This window comes from Simochromis diagramma, unplaced genomic scaffold (assembly GCF_900408965.1).
Source record: "Simochromis diagramma unplaced genomic scaffold, fSimDia1.1 OVJJ01000663.1, whole genome shotgun sequence".
In the NCBI taxonomy this organism is placed as follows: Eukaryota; Metazoa; Chordata; class Actinopteri; order Cichliformes; family Cichlidae; genus Simochromis; species Simochromis diagramma.
In genome coordinates this window covers 574667-599046 of record NW_024387049.1, presented here as the reverse complement: position 1 = coordinate 599046, position 24380 = coordinate 574667, and the positions used below count along the sequence as shown (strand labels likewise).

The window sequence follows — 24380 nt, the reverse complement described above, 5'->3', positions numbered from 1 at the left end:
TAACATTTTTATGTTCTCCTTCATATTTTTCAAAGCAGTATAGTTGGATGGACTGAAGTGTATTCCAGGTCGAATCTGGAAAAGTTAGTAAATGTGTAAAGTTAGTGTATATATTGTGCGACTATTGTATATTGGAACAAGGTTGTGAGCCTGGAATGGGTTTCCCATTAGATGTGAGGTAAAGTTAAACTAAACAATATAGTTAAGCACTAAGGTTGAAATAAGCTGGAACTTTCCTGTAAGTCAAAGTTTTTCACACATCGCGTTTAAAGCAGAAGAATAACCACAACTTCCCTGATTGAACTGCAGAGCTACAGAAAAGGACGTGATGGACTATTTTTATTTCAGTGAGCCCTTTGAACACTACACCTGACAAAATAAGGAAATTAGAGATATTAGAGTTTAAAAAAAATGTGCTGATATCTCACATCTATTGTTCTGAGAGCTTGAACACTCCGATAACAATGAGGTGATGTTACAGTGTGACCTGTTAATGAATAATCAGTGGAGTGTAAAAGTCAAACAGCTGTCACCTGGTTGGCAGGATGTGCTTTTCACTGTACATCCTGAAACTCCCACCCACACACCTACTGTGTGCACACATACGCAAGATAAATATTTTGCAGGACATGAATTGAAAATATGAAAACATATATGGATTAAAATATACAACGTGAAACATAATTCAGGCTACGAGCTTTCTGTGGGAAGTTTGTATGTTCTCCTGGTGCTTGCGCAGGTTCTGCAGGTACACCGGCTTCCTCCCGCAGTCTAAAAAAAAGACATGCATGCATTAGAATTAATATTCATTATAAATTTACCATAGGTGTGACTATGACAGTGACTGTTATTTGTCTAATGGTTATATGTTTTTCTGTGCTAGCCTTGCAACAGGCTGATGACCTGTCCAGGATGTACCCCATCTCGCACCCTAATAACAGCTGGGATAGGCCACAGGCCCACTGAATTGGATAAGTGGATGAAGATGGATGGATATATTTATGAAATTATATGTATTGAGGCAAATATATTGGCATTCTGAGGATGGATGGATGGATGGATGGATGGATGGATGGATGGAAGGAGCCTGACATATTAAATAACCACAAACTCTATTTCAGTCAGTTCATCATGTGAAACAGGTCACACACTGTACAATCTACACTGAAAAACTAGGATTGGCTATCTCTTGGATTTATGCAAGCATCTTGCGTGTATTTAAAACAATTGCCTCGTGCTTTATAGTTAAGTGAAACTATATAGTGTAGTACTACATGATATGCAGAGAGGGTAGATTAAATTGTTCATATCATGTTCGAGTGAAGTAGGTCAATAATATAGCAATGTTACTGACCTAGTGACACCGCTTGGGATTTCAGTCTCGCACACTTTGGACTGTGGTTTGAGGAAGGCATCCATCTCAGTCAAGTCAAGCGGCCGCCTCTACTTTTACTGGTATACCGAAAAAGGTAAATTGGGTGGTTGTTACATTAAAAAGTCTACCTTGTAATTTGAACACAAAAATTTCATGTTTCTATCTTGAACGCAATTAAATCATGTAGGATCTGTACGAAACTCAACAACTTAATTTGTTCTTGTTGAGATCCATTCAATTTTTATGGTATCCAGACTATAGACTTTGTTGAACATTATCTAATATGAAGACAACATGTAGTATTTAAGTGACCAAGTAGTACTGGGGTAAAAGTTATTGAAAAGTGTTGAAATAAAATGACAAAATTGTGAAGGATTAAAATATTCCAAGAGCTCACCTTACTTCATTTAAACATGTTTCAATCGTGTTTTATCAACACAAAATGCACAGGTTTATTGAATATGAGTAAGTTGTGTTTTGGTTTATGTTATCGTTTAATGTTATCTTAATCTTTTAATGTAGTTGATATGTGGTTTTCAGCATAGTTTACTTTTTATTATGAACCCAAGAAATTTAATTTCAGTCACTTTTTCTATTTCAGCATCATTTATAGTTTTCTTGGTGGTGAAAGTATAACAATTTTGAAATATCATGGATTTAGCTGAGCTTAAGTTGAGTGTTAATTTAATGTAATTAAAACAGTTCTTTAATTTACTTCATTAATTTTTCAGCATATTCAGAAGCTGATTCCACATCAGCACAGCAGGCTGGTGTCATCTATAAATACTACTGTTTGTAGCGTTCTGGAAATTACACAGAACAACAATGGTCCTAAAACAGATCCCTGATGAACCCCACATATCGTAGTTTAAAATTATGACTTAACGTTCTCAATTTGAACAAACTGGTTTCAGTTTTCAACATAATGTTTCATCCAGAGTGAAACTGCTCTGATTCCATACATGTGTATTTTTTAAATAATCAATTACAATTAAAATAATTCATGATCAACAGTGTAAAAGGTTTTTTTGTTTTTCTATAGAAATAACCTAGTGTAATGGAAGGACTAATACACTAGATTATTTCTGTACAAAATTTTAAGTTAAACCTTATCAACAAAGACTTTCAGTGCATGGCTTGAAGTTGTTTTCAGTCTAAACCCATATTGCTGTTCATGTAACACTTTATTTTTTGTGATTTCTATTTATATTTCATACAATATCTTGTGGAATCTTTCTAGTGTTTTTTCTAGTGTCAATGATACTTGAACTTTGAGTGCTCAGATAGAGTAGAAAAGCACTATATAAGAACCAGTCCCTTTACCATTTACATTGCATTACTTTACTTATTTACTCACTGCATTACTTATGTGGTACTCTGTTTTAAAAGCTCTGTCACATAATTATCAGTTAACAACAAAAGTATTAGGGCAAAATCCATCCATAAAAGAAATCACAATGAACAGATTTATCGTCATAAGGTCATATACAACGTTTTTTTTTTATAAAGTATTTGGATCTCAACACAGAGCCAGCAGAAAAATTGATTAAAACCAGCTCATTAGCACTTGGAAACATGTCGATTTCTGCCTGCATTACCTGTTTAAAATTAAGCCATTGCTGCTTGGTTGAGTATCACTCCACCTTCTCCTTCTGAGAAAGACTGAATGTCATGTTTGGTGAGAAGTTGTTTCTTTCCTGAGCACAGTTTCCAATTAGCCATCAAAATCTTTTCTTATAATTCAGCAAATTCATTTCAAGGTGTTTTGTTAAATATAGGAACAGTAATCTGTTACATTAGAGCATTTCAGAGAAATTCATGTCGTTACATTCGTATGTTAAAACTACGACAAAACTAGAATGAACATTTGTTAAATAGGCAATAGCCTGTTAGTGCAGATCAAGAAGGTGATGATATATCAATGTGTCCTTTTTTCCAGCTCTTTCTAAAGGCAGTGAAAACACATCTAATATTGCAGCTTTGGTTTTTTTTTTTTTGCATGTTCTCAATGGCACCGCCTAAAATGTTGCACTGTTCAATATTATGGAGCACCTTTCTCAGCAATGCTGGCATCTCACCACAGGTCTCCTCCATCCCGCCACAAGTTTGACACATTAATACATACATTCAGTTGAATCTCCCACCCCCTACATTACACAAATCTCCAGACTGATAGACTGCTGTGATACAGGAGAAAGGCAGGTAAGGAGAGGGAGGATCTTCATGTAAAATTCACTTAGCTGCCATATTTTTTCCTCTGGGACAAGATTAATTGCGCTGTGACTTGTTTCAGGTTGGGGTAGAGGGTGTGCACAGAAAAATGGCAGTGCCTGCTGGTCCAACCCCAAGCCCCTTCCTCATTCCCGACTCCCTCTCCTCTCCCCTCCTCCGTGTGGCGACCATCTCTTAATACATCCTGAGAAATTGAGGTTAAGAGGGGATATCCGGGGGGTTATCTGGCATCATGGCGCTTGGCGTGGGGAGATTGATGGTCTTAAGAGGCCGGGGTGCTGTGGTCATATTCATATGGTAATTCTCCCCCATTGTCCCTGTGGAAACCGAGGCTTTCTTTAATCTGTGAGGGAGGCCTCCTCTCCCTCTCTCTGTTGAAATGAAGCCCATCGTCACTTTATCATCTCCACAGATGCTGTGATGACGAACAGCGGCCACTGACGTCTGGATGAATACATCAGAGTAATCTGTTTTGTGTATGTGTAAATTAAAAAGGGGAAGAGGTGGGAGAATTGTTGATAGAATAATGCTACATGGTGAATTTAATGATAACCCTATAGTGGATATCATTTTAATCCCCATCCATCCCACAAAAGGGGAAAGATAACTTCAATCCATTTGTGACTAAGAAGCATTCACAGTTTCAACTCTTGAAGTCCAGTTCTGTGATAGCAATCCTCTGTGATAAAGGTGTGATGGTTTTACACTTGTAAATCCGTCTATTCAAACATCCGGCATCATATGAATGCATTACACCTTTTTATTTATTAATCTTGCAGTGGAGGGGTCGACAGTATTTTTCAAAATGCCATATTTATTCACGCCTATGTTCAAAAGGGAAAATCAGTTTCATTATGTTGCTTTGTGTGTTTGTATTCATGCATAATTCTATATGGCGATTAGCTGCTTCTAACTCAGTGACTCGCACATGACGACTAAAATTAACACCTAAATAGAAGTCAGTCGAGTTTTTTCTTCTGAGACATAGCAGAGCAGATCTGTACAGATGCGCAGTAAAGCTGTCTGTGGTTAATCTATATGCACACATGGCGAATCTATATATGTAGACCACGATTTCTCTTTATAAATGGCTTATCTATATACTTGGTGGATCTATATATCCAGTACATGCCTGATCAATACTAATGAATCTGAGCTCAGTGGATAGACAACAAGATGTCCCCTCTGAGAGAAAGCTGTATGGACCCAGAGCATCAAGCAGCACAAGTACACATAAAATATATATAAAGAAAGGGAGACAGAAAGGCACTAAAAAGGATGTTTCTTTAGTGCAGGGGTGGGCAACTCCAGGCCTCAAGTGCCGGGTCCTGCAGGTTTTAGATATCGCCCTGGGTCAGCACGCCAGAATCAAATGATTACTTCATTACCAGGTCTCTGGAGAACTTCATGACATGTTGAGGAGGTAATTTAGCAATTTGAATCAGCTGTGTTGGATCAAGGACACATCTAAAACCTGCAGAACATCTGCCCTTGAGGCCTGGAGTTGCCTACCCCTGCTTTAGTGGATTGTCTTTGGTTTACTTGTTACAAATTCATCTATTTATTGGTATCTTCTTGTCAGATCTAAAGTCACAATGTAGCGTAAAGACATTACGCTTAGCATGCAGTGTCAGTCTGTTCAAAAAAATATTTTCTGACAAATAATGCTAAAATGAATACCAAACCAGAAGGTTCTTCTATAATTTGGAAAACACCATAAACATCCAGGAGCAATTCAATTCTGTTCAATTTACTTCAGCTTTATTTATATGGCACCAAGTCAGTCACCTTAAGGTGCTTTACTGCTTTACTGTAATGTAAAGACCATACAGTATTAGAGAGATCAGATGATGCCCAACGAACAAGCACTTTGCAAAGGTGGAAAGGAAAAACTCCACAGTCAGGGAGGAGGAGCCAACGGCGTAACCACTTGCATGGTGTGGGGAAATATGAGAAAAAGGATGACATAATTTTGTGAAACATATGGATCAAAACTGCAGACTTGGATGGCATCCATCTATTAATCCATTCTGTTGTGTTTTTCCTCATCAGGGTCCCCGGGCCTATCCCAACATGGTTTTAAATAAGCAGGGGACTAATCTGAAAAACAAAAACAAAAAAACAACGCTGCTGGCAGAAAATAAGAAACAGGTGAAAGTGATAACATGACAGTGAAGTAAAACGTAATACCAAACACATGAGGCAAGTTAGTAGCAAAAGTAGCAGAAAAGTCCAAAAAGCAGAGAAAACAGTTCAAGAGCTATTCACCAAAACAGTGGAGCGATTTAGGGGATTGGCCAGTGGTCCTGTAGCAGGAAGCCAGCAACAGAGACCTTCTGGTGGTTTGGCTGGAGGCCAGTGTCAGCAGAGGTGACGGTACACGTCAGGCTTGGCCAGAAACTGACAGTAACCACGAAGAACTTCTGGTGGTGTTTTTATGTTGAAACCATGTTTATGCTTACTGACAAAGTATTAAAGATTAGATAACATCAATCTGTCTCTACAGGAACTCCAGGAATCCAAAAGCATTAAGAGAAAAAGAGAGTAAGTATGACAAAAGTCCAATAAGACACAATCTGCAGTTTTGATTAAATTGGGCTGCAGTGACTCTCTCTCTTCACTGACCATCCATTGACTTCTTGTAGGTCGCTGCTGCTGGTGTGGACACTTTAGTCAACCCCATCAACACACACCATCACCCCGTCGTCTCTTCTTAATCAATACGGGAATTAATCATCAAAAATATCTACGTGACAAACCAATTATTAATCTGCGCTGTCAAGTCCAATACAGTGATAATGAATTTAGTGGAAATGCTGTGGACTCCATTTGTTCATTAACTGCTGATGGCTGCTGTAATGACTGCTCAGTGTCACCTGGATAATCTACTGCTATTGGAAGCACTGGGCACACACTCAAATACACCCACACACACACCCACACACACACAAAAGGATATATGTATAAATATATGGGAAATTTTTTAGAAAAACAAGTAATATAATTTCCCCTCCCTGTCCTCCTTTTTCTTCTTTCCTTCATTTTATCACCATTTACTCTCTCCTCCTCCTCTCCTCCATCTCTTCTTATTGATGTCTTATCTCCTCGCTCCAATAAGCGTCTAATCAACAGCAGAGTGAATCAGATCAGATCAAAGCAGGTTGATGAATCTGGGAATCATTTACTGGGGCTGACCCACTCTTCTAAACCACAGGAACATATTTTAAGGATGATAGCTTGATGAAATGATGATGTGTACGTTCCACACTATGAGTCTACTGCTTGCACTTAATAAGAGCTGCAAAACTTAGGATTATGTTTTACTGCAAAATAAAAGGCATGTTATTAATCAAAGTTTACAAATTTATAGGACTGTATTTTCCATCTCTTTAAAAGTCTTCCATCATACACTGCTGACATTATATACTGTTAGGTTTATACTGTAACTGGTAAACCAAAAACTAACGCAGGTATCCCTGACCTGAAGTGATCAAAATGTGAATACTGTAAGTTTGACACAGTTTCATATTTCACTTAATGGTATGCATTCCCAAAGCTTTTTAACATTGAAAATGTAAATTTAACAATGAGCACTTATATATATAAATATATAAGTTATTTTTGGTGCTTAAATGTGAAAAGAAATAGAGAACTATATCCTGTTGCTAGGTGGTTGCTAGGACATTGAAGTTTTGCACATATGTGACCACTAATCACTTAACTTATTCACAGTTTTGGATGTGTGAAAATTTTTGTGACAATGGAGGATCAAGAGATAAGTCCCCAATCACATAGGCCTATAGGGAATGGTCCAGCAACCATGTGCCAACCAGGGGCAGATCTAGAGAAATTTTCCTAGGCTGGCATGAAAGTGGCATGGAAATCAAATGGGGTGGAAAAGTCAAAGCCATTTTTTTACCCATGCTGGTGTTACCTCCTGTAATGTCCATTTTATATGGTTAAAATACAACCAAATACAGTAAGTATACACATGTTTCATTTAAATATAGTCTGTAACTTTATTTTCTTTAGCCCAGATAATTAAACAATTCAGTTACATAAAACATGTGAATTTTGATGTATGTACTGTATAGCCTGTGAAATAAATAAGTATTTAGGTAGTATAGAATCCAGAAAGCTACACAACATGGAGCGGTTCATTTGGTCCAAACCAGGGCCGTGCAGAGATGTTTAAAGGGGCCAGTGCTTAAAGTTAAAAAGGGGGCACATAGAACCTAGCTGAAGAAGAACAACCCACATTCATCAAGAATCTAAAATCACATCGAACTATATCACTGGTGGGGACAATGCAAACCAAATGTAGCCTATGTTTTACCTGATGGGGTACAATGTTGCTGTTGAGGGATTGCTGCTGCTCCTGTTACTGATAGAGCTGAAGGGCAGGGCTGTGGTGATCTGAGATTGTAGACTGTAAAAAGTCCATAGGAGAGATGGTAGCTGATTAAACATGTGTTATGAGATAATAATAAAACACAAAGATTGGTGACAGCGCTTGGAACCATAAGGCAACAAAACTGTGAGAAATAAACTAAGCTCTGCCTGTGAGTCACTCTTTGCCTCTCTTCCTCCTTCCATCTCTTCATCTCATCTATCACTCTCCACGTGGCGTCCATCTGAGAACAAAGTACAATTTGCTATTGCATTAATCTATTATTTAATTATCCACACTTAAAAACTCTTGCACCTAATCCATAATAAAGTAATAATAGAAAAATGTTATAGAACTAAAACATTGTGTTTATTATTGTTTTTATACTTGAATACCTCTGCAATGCATAAACTGGTACATGTGTTATTGTTACCTGTGCTCTTTTTAATCCAGCTGCTGAGGGATCCACTGCCTCACACAGCTCCTTTTGTCACTGTTCCTCCTCGTGTCCTTACAAGGCATGTCTGGAATATGTTATATCATGAGTAATAATTTAAAAAATCTATACACATAAAACACGCACACACGTACACACAGTGACATTTTATACCTTCTCCAGAATACTGTATATAATATGGTCGCAAGTTTGCATCATGGTGCTGATCCAGAATCCTTCCCTTATTATATATTCATAGTGCTGTAATAATAAAGTAATTCAAATAAAAGAAAATTAAGTAATAAATATAAAATAATGTATTTATGATGATTCAATTTGTTATTCTGCTTCTTAATGATTTTTTTTTAAATACAGTGTTTTTTTCATAATATCGTAATTATAATAATCCATAATTATGAGGGTATGCAAATCCGATAGTTGTTACCTCCAGAAAAGCAATGAAAAGCCCTGTAACTTACTTTAAAACAAAATATGTTCCCTAAAACGGTGGACAGAGCTACAGACCCACGGCACCCTTACCCAGTTCTAGCAGCTAGGACCAGCACTACTTGTGAAGTTAATAAAAGTAATGTTTGTCGATCTGTTGCACACACAGCACGCTCAGTTGTTTCAATTCGTCAGTTGTCACAAGACAACTTACCAACGTGTACATAATAAGCTAATACTCCTGTGTGCTATAGACTACAGTGTACTCTGTACACCTACTTACTGTTTTTTGTTTCATCAGTCTGCGTCTCCCAATTGTGTTTATCCTACAGCTCCGCACCGCTCAGACGGCAAAATAAACGCGCATGCTCTTTCCGAGCTCGTTCCCGGCTCGTAACCAGCGCGCTCTGACGGAAAGGTGTATAGTTTTCAGGGTTTTTATCGGTTTTCAGCGTTATTTTGTTATCGTTTTTATCATTTACTCGGTTTTCCTGGGTCTTTTCACGTGTGTTATGAATAAATCTTCTTTTTTTCGGTACCGGTACTAGTTTTATTTTGTTGTATTTATCCGCGACACCTTAAAGGCCGGTCCGTGAAAATATTGTCGGGCATAAACCGGTCTGTGGCGCAAAAAAGGTTGGGGACCGCTGACGTAGCACATCATTATATGCCAGCTAGCCCAACTTCAGTAACCTTACAAAAGTCACTGCTGTTTAGTTTCCTGTCTTCATTTATGTCAGAAGTGATAGCAGAGCTGTACGTTTTAATTTTTTCAGAAATCTCTAAGTCAGAACATGCAATATCATGTTTAGTTGGAAACTAGCGAGCTAACTTCCTGCTAACTTCTCTGTTAAATTTAATAAATTCTGTTTTCATGGATGCCTGGATGTTAAACTTAATTGTTACACCTGGTAAAGCAGCAACGCTGATCATTTTATTAAAAATGAAAGAATTTAGACAGTTTTTAACTCTCAGTGACGCCGCAGTGTTCGTTTGACTTTGGGACCTGAAGCGGACAGTTTTGGCCCCAGATTACTCTGCGAGGCTCCTGACTACAGCAGCCGTAATGCTCCGACAATCCATCAAGAGTAGTTTATCAAAGTCATACTAAAATGTTTTTTGACAGATTTTTGAGCGCTGTGTACCACATAAAATCAATTTGAGGTCAGTAAGCACAACCAGAATTCATACATAAGGCACACCGGATGCACTGTCAATTTTTGAGTAAATTAAAGGATTTTAAGTGCGCCTTATGGTATATAGTGGCACATTAGATGTTTTCTGGCCTTGGGGTCTACTATTTATTTTGGCCTGTGTAGGCTGACCATCTTTGGCTAAATTAACCTCTGATTGGTTCTTTGATTGAGTCAATGCCGCCGTCTTTTTTAAAAGACCGTTTCTTTTCTTTTAAATTTTTTAATGGCTCAGGTTAAATCACTGAGCTGCCATAAATATCTAAATTACCATATATAACAAAACTTAACGTTCATACATGCAAGCACAGGTCTTAAGTTTTTACACCAAATTTAACAAACATATCTTTACTCTGGGCTACAGAAAGTGTTTCCTTTATTCTCTACAAAGAACGTGGGTTCATTTACCAGTGAGAATAAATTATTTGTAATTATCACCACAGGAGCATCGTGCCGAGAGAGAAAGAGAGGGAGATAAAATCTTGCGTGTTAATCAAGCCATGATGAATTGTCCATGTTCGTACAAACACAGCCTCTTCATGAGTCCCCTGTGCATTCTTCACACACACACGTAACCAGTACAACAGAGTGGGCGGAGAGGACAGAATTAATTCTATGAAGTGAGCTGGCAAAGAGACAGTGTATGTAGATAAGTGGCAGGAGTGTAGACTGCGTGTATACGCTTCTATATGTGTGTTCAAATGCAAAGAAAGTAAGGGATTAACTGAGCTCTGAGTGTGTGTCTGTGTGCGAGTGGGGAGAATGCCAAGCAGAACTGTGGCTGTGGACGATATATTCGGCAATATGTTACGTTCGGTCTGTGACTGTGTGTGTGTCTGAGAACATAAGGAGATGTACTATTGTCATCCTGGTCGCGGTGGCAATGACATATCTTAATCTACTTAGTTAGCGGCCAGGGGTCTTTAGCTAACGGATTATCAGCCAGATTTGAGTAATAGACTCCTCATTTAGCTTTAATGCGTTTTGCATAGAGAGCAACCTTCCCTCATCACTCTTTAAGATGAATCGGCTTCCTGGCTACAAGATTAAGGAAAAAAAAAACTTCTAAAGATATTAGTCTGCCAGCAACTGCATAAATCATAACATTTTGCTAATGCAGGCAAAGTTAAAACTCTTACATAGCTTTTGTAGTGTACAAGCAATACAATATGGGAATTTAGGTATTTCCCAACCATAGAGTTCTGCCCTTATATACAGTCTCAAGTTAAATATAGCAGCAATGCTGGTTTTAAACTGTAATCTCTCTCTTAAGCTCTCACTGACCTTGACCCATATTCCAGGTGAAAATCTCTCCAGAATCTAGCCTTCACTCCACAACTGTAATTATAAACTCTGAAATGAATAATTTGATATTTTTAGCTATATATATTTTTCCACTTTGATGCTCAGAAGATGCATATTAGTTTGATATCTGTACAATTAATATAGGTCAAGGTTTAGCAGTAAGACTTCACCAAGGAGAAATAGCTAGCCTTACACTATCCTCTGTTTTTCCTTCATAGGAATCTACTGTAACGGAATTTTTTTAATTCTTTTTTTTTAATTGACAGCATTTTGTGCATTGAAAATATAAAATCTTAAGATTAAATGGCACAACTGGCAAAATAGTACTAAGCTAACAGGGGGTTTAAGTCTGGCACCTTGTGTTGTGTTTGTCTTTTGAGGGGGATCGCCTGTGTTTCAGGGGAAAAACATGACTATGGCAATATTACACATATTGGAATCATAGAAAAGAAAAAAAAATACAATATTCTTGTAAATGTTGTGATCATATGTTTAACTTTTGAGCTTGTTTAGCTGATGTTTCTGATAAATCTATTAATGATACACAGCAGGAATTCAGGTTTGAGAGCCTGTAGGACGACTCTGGTTCCTGAATTATTCTAAGCAGGGATGCTACAACATAAAATGCACTAATGTAACTCTTGATATGAAAAAGCACTATCAAAACTAAAATAAGAATAAAGAGAAACAGGAACACTACGATTCACTATAGTGAATTGGTCAAATTCATTTCAGTTGATTATCTTAAATAAATAGTCTAATTTTGGAGGATTTTTTTTTCTTTTGATTATGTTTAGTCTTTGTGGGGTTAAACAGTATTTAATACTCCCAACACAAACACACACACACAGCTGGACATCCGATAAATGATGAAGATTCCCCATATGACGGCGGCATATATATACATCTATGTCGGCTGCCCACAGGAGAGAGGTTTCCTTTTTCTCATGATTTATCATCAGATACTCTTTTAGACTTCAGTAGGAGAGTTTTGAGTTCATACTTTTGCTTTCTTATGTTTTTCAGTTGGGCAAAATTTACAGACTGTAATGTAAGCATTACTGCTTATGTCCCATATGGAAAAAAATATAAATATAAATCTTATAAAGTTTGTATCTGTCTTGTGTGAAACTTGTATGAAAAGCATACAAGAGTGAAAACAGATATAAGATCCCTTGAAAAATTACATAAATGAAACTTGTATGTTTTGGATTCAGATGAGTAAATCGTAAAAGCCTTATATGATATGAAGTAGGCCAAATCTTATGCAAGTCTTTTATCTTTTTTTTTCTATTTCTTTTCCACATGGGGTATCAAAAATAAACTGCTGGTTATTTATGCAAAACATCATCCTTTAGCAGCCTGAGGTCAAAATGTGTACACGTATTTTACACTCTAGTTTCATAGTATCGTATATATTTTTCTTTTTAGATACATCAGCATCCTCAACCGCAGTAAAGTATGTATGTATTTGTTTACTGCAAACAAGCAAAATATTTATGTAAAAAAAAAAAAACTACTGCAAAATCCCAGTCTTTCTTTCTCATGTATATGAACACACATACACACACACACACACACACACACAGACTTTCACCCACCACACAGACAAACACAGACAAAGCAGCCCTAGGCCTACCACTGTCATCATACATGGGACTTGGCCTGTCTGTGTGAGACGCACAGTTTGTTTGGTAGTTTTAATTTGACAGGGCTCTGAATAGAGCCTCTGAAACACACACTAACGCTTGCACACACAGACCTACACACACACACACCTTTAATTTGACAGCGCTCTAACAAGAGCCTGCTGCTTGTCAAATGTTCTCCAGTGGCAGCAGGGATGCACAAAGCCGAGGGGTTTCTGTTCAAGGACATCTGTGAAGAAGCACACACACTCCTTCAGTAGCACACACTCGCTTTGAATAGGCTGAGAGAGGCAGCCCGCTGTACGGCGTGATGGGAGAGAGGCTGCACACACGCTGAGGGGTTTCTACACTGCTGTTCCTCTCACTCTCCATCTTCCTCTCCCTCTATGTCTCCCTGTCCTTTTTTTCCCTCTTTATCTAACATTCCATCGTTCTTTTTTTTTTTTTTTTACTCTTTAGGTCTTAAGTAGAGGGCTGAGGAGCTGAGATAGACCAGGGGAGATTTTGATGACGGCTCCCCGTATGGTCCAACAACCGCTTCCCTTCTTTAACCACACACACGCACTTACACACAGACACACACAATATTCTCTTCATTCTTCAATCCAAACACCATGAGACCTTTTAAAGTTACTCAAAGGCAGATGGGACTTTGGTCCTGATCCTCTGGATTTCATCCTATTGAAGGTGTTTGTTCGCACACATGACGCACTCCTTCTTGCGTGTGCATGTGTGGGAGCTCCCATGCTGTCTCGGACTTGGCGTCCACAGGATGCTTTGCTCATTAGAGGGAAGAGAGGGTGACTTGAGTGACTTCTATTCGGCTCCCCCGCTCAACTTGATCACAAGGCTGGTCCCGCGGAGCGAGAGAGAAAAGCAAGGTTTCAGCACCACATGCGTTACACGGCGAAGACAGCACAACCCAGCGGAGCACGGTGTGAGGAAGATGCAATAATCACTGATCAAATTAATACAAAATCTGGCACAAGCTCCTATTAGTGGAAACATTTAACTTTCTCTTTGTGCTACTTCACAAAAAGGGAACACCACCCCCACCCCAGAGAATAAAAATCACTGTTATCAACTGGAAAGATAGTATGTCAGACGTAAAATCAAAATGTCAAACATTATATAAAATCAGTCCAAATCACCAGAGAGGAAGCCACAAAGATTTGCCATTAGATGATATCTCAAACAACGTGTATCTGTGGGTGTACGTGTTCCTGTCAGATAAAATACTGCACATCCCCATCCAATGATCTAGAAAGCGGGTTCACAGGGTTGCATCCAAAATGTCAACATGTACATAAATACAAACATTTCCTTTCGATTCAGAGTGACATTAAACGGATGGGAAATTGTTGCCGAGAATAAACCGAATCACCGAGACAAAGTTCAATGTTTGGCTTTGCATGATAACCAGCAATCCAAAGTGCAGAAGGGAAGCATTCGATTGCATTTTCTGATAAAACCGGCACTAATGTGACTCCATACCGGAGATGCTCGCAGGTTTTTTTCCAATGATGAAAAGCCGCTCGGATTATTTGAATCCTGTAAATCACAGCTAAAAGTCAACGTGTAAAGCCAAGGTCTATGAAACTATCAGCCCAGAATAGAGAACACAGACGATATGTTACCGCATTGCCAAGTGCTACCACTTAATACCATTAATCTTGGTGCTCTCCCCCTCATCTCTCACTTCATTTCTGCGTTGGAGTGCTCGACGTCCTCTAAAAGTATGGATCTTGACCGCAGCCATTTTCCTCGGAAGAAGGAAAGGCTAAAGAGAAAGCGCTGACCCCTCTTCACTGCAATTTTCCCCTCATCAACTTGTGAGACTTCATTAACTTCCTTGGGGTAATTTCGTCTTTCAGTGCGTTTCTGAAAGGGTAGCATGACGTTTTCCTCTCACCCTCTAGCTATTCTCTTTTCTTGCTTTTATCTTCCACCCTTACCACAAGCGATTTCTCTTGAGAGTCAATTGTAATCTCTGAAAAAATTTAGAAAAGAAAGGGGGTAGTAGTGTTTCAGGGATCTGATGTTGCCGTTCACCTGCAGAGGTCATTCCAGCACCAACAGTATCCACTTTTATTCAACTCAAAGCAGTCCCAACATGAACTGAAGTAGCTTCTGAAGATAATGTTCCCCTCAGGAACCAAGAATAATATATCCACTGTACTCTAGTTGGCTTAGTGCAAAATTCAGGCTTTACTGAGAAGCTGCAGCATGGAAATTGTGAGACAATGCTGCCCTCTTCAGGAATATTTGTGTCACTCCATGGAACAAAAGGCCTGCAGGTTTGCCTTATGGATATTGCGAGTTTCCAGTTGTCATTAATGCATCATTTACATACTGTTGATATTTTTTTTGTTAGTTTTTATTTTTATACTAAAACAAATGCTAATCTTAACCTCAGCTAATCAGTATATGCCATGTTTCCTTTTATTAAATTGTTCTACTAATACCAAGCAGTGGTGGTTTATGTTGGTAAATGTCATTTTAAAATTGGTATGCAGATTCTTAACTGCCAATGTGGTGGCTGACATCAGCTGTAGTTATTCATGTTAGGAAGGTTTAGACTGCTATGATAGCACAGAAGAGTTGGAAATAAAGGCAAATACTCCCTTGGTTTTTTTTCTTAAACCAAGGGAGTATAAGCATGCCATGAAAATTATTTTTTCTTATATTTTTATGCCATCCAGTAAGAAGGTTATGTCACAGATGGCTCAAAAAGTTATGAGTGTGTTTGTGGGTTCAATTGTGGATTCTTTACCATTAAAAAACTGGGACATTTTTTAACGTGTCAAGTCATATCCTCACAATTACATATCAGAAAAAAATGGTCCACATTATCCTGACATTCTCAAGAAAGTATCTCAAACTAATCTTATAGTATATTGTTGCTAAATGGCTAAAAAAAAAAAAAAAGTTTAAAAAAAAGAGTAATAATAAGACAGCATCCTCCTTGCAACTTGTCATCAGAGTAGAGGTTAAGCATGCAAGACCCTCACCTCAAGCAAGCACTTTCAATTTCCTGGTGAGAGGCCACCTGTTTCCAAACAACTGTGGTTTGACTCCAACTGACTTCAATCACTCTCAGACAGACTCATTTGCAAATACATGCTGTCTAATTTTTGAAAGCAGGCAGATTGCCAATAGGTTGCAATCAGTTTGAGTCAGTCTGCACCACTGAGCGCAACTCATCTGCGCTATGTCTCTTTGTAATATCGGACTCGACTGGTTGGTGACTGGTTGTCTTCTATACTTTTATATAAAAGCATTGCTGCTGAGCCCCAGTTTCATTTTGCAGTTAAATTGCTGGCCTGCAGCAACTACGTCACTATTTTGGAAGGATTATCTTTTCACATCTATAAGATTTTGGCTGAAGGCTGAATGTAAATAGTTCATGTTAATTTTTATCAATGTAGATGTCATTCAATTTGCAGTTTTTCCAGATTTATTATATTTAAATGCTATATTATCACAAACAGATTATAAGTAATGTCCAACTTAACCCAGGTCAGTTGCGAACTGATAGTCGACTAATTGTGTCTTATTGCAGTCTTGATGCAAGTTGTTTAAAGGTGGCGACTGACTGTGAGTGGTTGTAGACCAGGTCTCTGTCTTTAAGACAACCAATTTAAAGGCAACGAGATTGCCAGTTTAATGCACACGGTTGCATTCTTTTTGGAATCGGTACTATCAGAATAGCTCTACCATTCTCAAATCTTCTTGTCAATGTTTCTGAGGTCATAGAAATACAGTCTACGACTGGTGTTGATGTAACTTTGAGAAAGAGAAAGTGAAAATTAAATATCACAGCATTTTGACTCAGAGTTATCGAGGCAGCCATTGCAGGACATCAGAGAGAGACTAACAGCGGATCAGAGCGGCCTGTCTCACAACGTGCACTCCAGTAAGCGATGTTCATCTGTCTGTGCCGATATGTAAACTTTCCTCTTTCTCCCTTTCCTCCAAGCAGTTCTTCATGATACATGAAGTGCCAGAGCCTGGCCTGGCGCAGAGACAAATGCCAGCCACTTGCTCTTTCAAATGTCAAATCTGACATGTCGTAGACATTCAATAACCATCCCTGCCGGACCATTTCAGAGCCGTGCTCTTCAAACAGGCCCTGATGCCTCGTGACAGCAGTGCAGGTGAAATGGTTGGATTGCATCTGATGTCCTCCCTTCAGTAAGCCCTGCTGATAAAGTTTATTAAAGTAGGTTATCTGTTCTTCACCAAGTACAAGAGGTGAAGGAATCTGGAACTGACATAAGACAGCCATCTGAACCACTCAAAGAACGGTTTCTCCAAATTAAAATCCCCTATAATAATCAGTTTTGATAACACTGCGATTAGGATAACATTTTACATGAATAATTCAATCAGATGATTTGATTTATAGGTGACAGGAAGGACTCATCGAGGGCCTGGGTGCAGACAAAAAAGCCGACCACCTTCCTGTAGAGGACTAAAACACAGAGTGTAAAATGACCACTGACCATGCAGCTGTGGTATGTGTAACCATTTCATGTTTCCAGTTAGGGGCCTTGCAGATTCTTTGGATCTCTTTGTTTTATATTCAACCACTTTTCTTGCCCAGTGCCTTCTCTTTATTCAATGCTTTCCTAAAAAGTGGCCATGCCACAGAGAAGTATTCAGGCTGGTGGTGAATTTCTGTACATTTAAATTGGATTTATATTCCTCAATTTGGGCTGGTGCTCTAGAGGGCCAACATTGAACGTCGTTAACCCATCAGCAGAACCATTATCTGCTCCTTTGTGCAAAGAGGAACTGGATGAGCGCTGTCAGAGCTACAAAATGACCTCCAGCAGGACACTGGTGTTAATGTCTCTGACCAAACAATTAGTAACAGTCATGAGGGGGGCCTTAGGGCCCAACATCCTCTAGTAGGCCCTGTGCTCACTGCCCAGATTCAAATTATCGATTCAAATTCAAATTATTATTATAGAAGAGAGAGAGAGAGAGAGAGAGAGAGAGAGAGAGAGAGAGAGAGAGAGAGAGAGAGTGTGTGTGTGTGTGTGTGTGTGTGTGTGTGTGTGTGTGTGTGTGTGTGTGTGTGTGTGTGTGTGTGTCAAACAGGAAGTCTGAATACAGCTAGTGAGCTGGTGACAGACGTTGCAACATGAAAACAGAGGAATTAGAGACTGAATGTCTTAGAAAGTAACAAAATGATATTAATTACATGTTTTAGTGTGTCAATACAGGTGGACTCTTCTCAACCTAAAAACATGAGTGCAGTGGCAAAAGGATAGATTAACAGAATTGGGAGGAGAAACAGGCCAGGCTTTGGCTTAAAATTTTACAGCTTGACCTTTCATTCTGTCCTTATCCTGAGAAGAAGCTTAAAGGACAGTCGATCTCCTGATGAAGACAGAAGACAGACAGAACATCGTGGACTTGAAGAGTTGGCAACTGACCTAAAATTTCAAATTCAAATTTTATTTGTCACATACACAGTCATACACAGTACGATATGCAGTGAAATGCTTAGACAACTGCTCGTGACCTAAAGAAAAAAGAAAGGGCTATGAATAAGGTAGGAAATAAATATGAAAATTAAAAAGGGTAAATTTAACTAGGAAGGAATAAAATAAAATATAAAAATTAAAGTTAAAAATGAAATAACTGTACAACACAAATTAGAATGAAGGGTAAATTTAACTGGGAAAGAATAAGATAAAATATATAAATTAAAGTTGAAAATAAAATAACTGTACAACAAAATACACAATACACAGTATAGAAATATATAAGAATGTATGAAGAAACATAAATATATATATACACAATAACAGCAGCTGTACAAGTATTAACTGGAAATGAAGAGTATAATGTCCAGTGTTGTGCAATCCACATTTGTAAGTGTCTTGTGCAGTGCAAATATGCTTAAAGTGATTTAAGTGATGAAGTGAAAACAATGTCCAGAATGTCCAGTGTGTGTGTGTAAGAACTATATGTGTGGGTCAGTACTGTGTGGTGGTGTGATTGAGAGACCGTATCACCTGCGGGAAGAAGCTCCTCCTCAGTCTCTCTGTGTTGGTCTTCAGGGAGCGGAATCGCTTTCCTGACCTCAACAGAGAGAACAGTCCGTTGTTGGGATGGCTGAGGTCCTTCACGATCTTCCTGGCCTTGGTCCAGCACCACCTGCTGTAGATTGAGTGCAGGTCAGGGAGCTCGGAGCGGATGGTGCGCTCAGCTGATCGCACAACCCTCTGTAGAGCTCGTCTGTCTTGCATGGTGCTGTTCCCGAACCAGGTTAAGATGTTTCCCGTCAGGATGCTCTCTATGGTGCACGAGTAAAAGTTCCTGAGCACCTTGGAGGGCAGTTGGAAGTCTCTCAAGCGTCTGAGGTGGTAGAGACGCTGACGGGCCTTTTTCACCACGGTGTTGATGTGACAGGACCATGACAGGTCCTGCGTGATGTGAACTCCGAGGTATTTGAAGCTGTCCACTCTCTCCACTAGGCACTCGTTGATGACAGGGGTCTGGTAGTTCCTCTCCTGCTTAGTGCTGAAGTCCACTATCAACTCCTTTGTCTTACTGACGTTTAGAAGGAGGTTGTTCCTCTGGCACCAGTTCTCCAGATTCCTAATCTCCTTCAGGTAGGCCGTCTCGTTGTTATCAGAGATCAGGCCCACCACGACAGTGTCGTCAGCAAACTTGATGATGGTGGTGGAGCTGGTAGTGGCCACACAGTCATATGTGTACAAAGAGTACAGCAGGGGGCTCAGAACGCATCCCTGGGGGGCTCCAGTGCTGAGAGTGGTGGAGGCTGAGACATGTCCGCCCATCCTTACCGCCTGTGGTCTGCCAGTTAGGAAGTTGGAGATCCACTGACACATAGATGAGCTGAGTCCCAGATGCTCCAGCTTAGTGGTGAGTGTGGAGGGAATTATGGTGTTAAATGCAGAGCTGTAGTCCATGAAGAGCATTTTAACATAATTCCCCCTTCTAGTGTCCAAGTGAGTGAGTGATGTGTGGAGGAGATGAGAGATGGCATCGTCTGTGGAATGATTTGGACGGTAAGCGAACTGTAGTGGGTCCAGTGTGTCTGGTAGTGAGGAAATGATGAAGTCTCTGACCAGGCGTTCAAAGCACTTCATCACTACTGAGGTGAGGGCTACAGGGCGATAGTCATTGAGAGAAGCAGGGTGGGGTTTCTTCAGGACAGGAACAATGATGGACTCTTTGAAGCATGTGGGGATCACCGACTGAGATAAAGAGATGTTGAATATCTCAGTGAACACAGGAGCTAGCTGGTATGAGTAGTCTCTGAGGATACGACCTGGGATGCCGTCTGGTCCTGCTGCTTTCCTGGTGTTCACTCTCTTGAAGGCTCTCCTTCAAGACCTATAACACTGAAGGGTCAAGCAGCAGCATGTATGAATACCACTGATGGAAAATGAGCTTTGAATTACAAGCTGGAAACTTGACGAGTGACATGACTGTTTGAAGGCACTGGACGTGATATTTCCCATGCTGGGAGTTAACCTACAAGAAAAGACTGAAAGATCAACAGAGAAGAAACAGAGAAGAAGAAACAGCTGAGTGGGACTGTGTTTGCTGGAGATTTGAAGGCCACACAGGACACTGTGAGAAGAGGGACAGGGACCAGTGAGAGGTCAAGTCCGGACGAGTTCGAGTGAGAGAGTACAGGATATAATTGGATTGAAAATGGAAGCTGAGATCATGGAGGTTTAGAAATGTCCACCACATCACAACAACAAAAAAGAAAAGAAAAGACCGAGAAAAATAAATACATGAATTAACAATTGCGTGAATGAATAGAAAACACACATACACAAATTGTTACATGTGAAATTAATTTTGGAAATAATCAGAAGTGAGACAGTTTGAATCCACAGCTCAGTGCAAAGAGGCATGAATTAAACCTGATTAGAAAATACACATGCAATGAAGAAGCAGCTTACACTCGACATTAATATGACCACATAACATAAATGCAATGAAGAACACGCTTACACTTAGGAATGAGAATACTTTTCGGTGCAAAGCAGACCTGGATCAATTTTCCACATGCAGCAGTCGGAAGAAAGTTATAGGTTAACATCACTGGAAACGTTCAGGCAAGTTTCTGGTTGAAGTGTTTACAGCGCCATGTGTTACTAAACCTCACCAGCGTGCTCTAACTCCTGGCTGAACACAGAGGAATGCTGTTATTTAATGTGGGAAATCAAAATTTGGGTTAGCAAATTTGGGAAAGAGAAAACTGACTGTTTAGTCTGAAACACTGCGAAAAGAAACATATACACAATCACACACAAACAGAAAGTGCATTAACCTCATGAAGCTCATGAAGATTAGACAGCATCTTTAGCACGTGAGAAATAAAAATAATTTAATAAGGTGGTAATGTTTAAACATGCATTTCTTTTGTCACGGCAACTTCTTGAGAGATGACTTAGTATGCAAAGTAGTTGAATGACTCGGGACAGGAAAAGAAAAAGAGGAACTTGGGTTTCCTGTCTGACTGTAGGCGTGAAGCTTGCACTGGAAGAGACACTGTGACTGTGTGGCGTTTAACAAGATTTTCTGTGTATTTAGCAGGTGAACATGTGGCAGGTAATTTTGTTTTGTGCTTTGATGAGCTAATAATCAGCTCTCTTTTTTCTCATTTTTGTTCTAAGCAGGCCTGCAAGATTGAATTAACAGCGCTGTAAAAATTTCCCGGAGAACAAATATAAGGTGACCTTTTCCAGATTACAACTGGCTGAGGAGAAGGCTACCTGTGGGAACCTGATCAGGTTGTAAGTCCTTGTCTAAAAGGATTGCGGTCAATCCAGTCCAAGAGCATAAAGAACTCTTTTCCTAAAAAACAAAATAAAACAAATGAATGAGCTCATGTTGCTGAGGGTGGAGAATCTGATTATTTGCGCGGGAGTCTCCACTATCAGCAATATCTGGTGTGAATGCGTGTGAGTGAATGTGTGTGACTGGACCAAGGTTGGGATGAATAAATGTGGACAAACAATTTACCATGCCAGCAAGAGAAAGGGGATGCTTTGCTTTGTTTTGCTTTTGCCCTGAGCAGGAGGAGTGGAAGACTTAATTCTGGGGATGCTGGTTTTGGGGTGCTGATGTTTGCTTTGAGAAAATTTCTGGGGTTAGATTATGGTATTACATTATATTGTTGGGAGAATGCCAAATGCTAAAGGGGAAACATTTTTTGAATATAACTCATGTTACCATTAACTGAAGAAACACATGACTGATAACTGTCCTGTTTTAGGTTTTCTTTCTTATAACACAGATTGGATCATAAGTGGGGAAAACTGAGTATGAAATGTGACGTTCAGGTTAACACACAGGTTTTGTTTCTAGGAAGTTCCAAGGATGCTGGCTCTGGATGGAGCCAGGAGTTCGAAAAGATTTGACATGATGATTAAATTGATTTCATCCCTTAAACACATGTTTGCAGGCCTGGAGCAGATATACCTGAGAGGAGGATCGCTGATGTGTTTAGTCAAATAATATGACTAACCTTTTTCTTTTAATTTCCTAAGCTCTGGTGAAGCATTTTCAGTTTGTGACACATAAGAGGTGTCAAAAGGGGGGAATTTCAGGTTTAATTTGAAATAATGGGTTTTTATGATTCAGGTGCAGTAAAACTTATGCATAAGTGATTGCTTATATGCTTAAGCTTAACTGATTGAAAATCTCTGACTTGGGTTGGATGTATTTTAGTAGATTAAGCATTTATAATCATTGTATACATACATTGCATGATTGTGCTCATTAACAGAGTTGATGTTCAGTCCATTTAAGGTCATAAGCTTCGATGAGTGCGATGTTTCAGTCGATATATTGTGTAAGTGACTTGGAGCATAGAAGGATAAACTGCGTACACGCTTACAAACACACGATTTAAACATAGGCCAGGCCAAAGGCCTGGAATTCATTAAGCTTTTAACTGTACAGCTTTTAACTTGCAGGGATGGCGTGAAGTGTAGGGAATGAATGCATAACAGGCTTACATACACAAACATCACATAGATCTATTTTCTAAGGTAAAGGTGGAAAACATCTTGTTTTGTCTTTGCTTAGCAACTAGTGATGTAGAAGGTGTTAAAGATAAGCATGCCATGAATAAGTCAACAGCAAACGTGTGGGGGTGAGACGGCTGAAACAAAAATGTTGCAGAAACTTGTCTAACTGTCTTAACTGTAACTTTTGCACGTTATGTATCTGCTGGAAGCAAAAAGAGGCGTAAATCCTGATAGACAAAATTTTGGAGTGTGCTTTCTAGCGGAGATTTATGCTGATATGGGGATGGTGTATATCTTACCCTGGGTGTGTTTAATAAAATTAAAAGTGTTGCTCACACACATAAAGAGCATTGAGATTAAGTAAATTAAGATTAAGTAAAGTTAATATAAAGGATAGAGCCCAGAACATGATATTGTGAACCAACTTTGAATAATTAAAGGACCTTAGATGAACACAGTAGATTAGTGAGGTGTAGCAGAGAGAGGCGTTTTGTTTTCTATCCTTTACAGGAGAAGATTTCAGGACCACAGCAACACAGGGGTGGCGAGAATCCTGGAAGCCCGAGACCGAACGGAACCAACCAGAGAAAAGGGGAACCCCAAAAAGAAGAACAGAGCACAAAGACACCTAGTTGTTTACATTGCACAGAAGATCAAAAGCTTGTTCGACACAGGTTATAATGGGAGCATAAAAGTAATGAGAGGGACTTTAGGAATTGTTGCAGGATTTTTATATTATGTAAATTGCCCAAACACAGTGTTCAGGCCGGATAGGTGCTACCTGTTAAAGGGGGCGAAGAAACCAGGCCTAAGTTTAAAAAAAAAGAAACGAGGTAATTTTTTAAAGAGGAAACAGGTTAACTTTATAGAGACTGTTTCCAAACCAGTGACAAAAGTAAAGTAGGAACTTTTACCAGAAAAAGCTAATTGTATCTTTTGGAGTTTACAGTGTGCACCGAGGGAAGTCAGGAGTGGTTTTAAACTGGCATTGAAAGAAATTTAAACTGGGATTCTAGTTGAAAAGGGGGTGTCGGAAGTAGGTTTAGGACAGCTCACAGCCTGGCGTAAATGCAAGGTGCTGTCTCACACCCTGATTTATTTGTTTGATTTATTAATTGTGGATAGAAGTAATTATGACAAAATAATAAGGAAACATTGAACACATACAACCCGTTGAGGGGATAGATAGGGTTGGGCAATTGAAAGGTTTCATTTTGTTTAGCATAATTTTAGCATTATGTTATACCCTAGGCTTTTAACATGTAAGTAAACTTAATGGGATAAATAAGGAATTAGTTCATTTCTCAAGAGAAAAATGA

The 24380-nt window shown here is 39.2% G+C and overlaps 2 long non-coding RNA genes across 2 annotated transcripts; one reads left to right on the top strand and one right to left on the bottom strand.

Moving 5' to 3' along the window:
- On the top strand, positions 1-23877 carry LOC120741853. The gene is made up of 3 exons (XR_005697702.1): positions 1-12; positions 17274-17281; positions 22769-23877. It is a non-coding gene; the product is annotated as an uncharacterized LOC120741853 (long non-coding RNA).
- Positions 8009-9241, bottom strand: LOC120741852. The gene is made up of 3 exons (XR_005697701.1): positions 9164-9241; positions 8431-8521; positions 8009-8241 (listed from the first exon to the last, which is right to left on the bottom strand). It is a non-coding gene; the product is annotated as an uncharacterized LOC120741852 (long non-coding RNA).
- Positions 23878-24380: the final 503 nt, after the last annotated feature.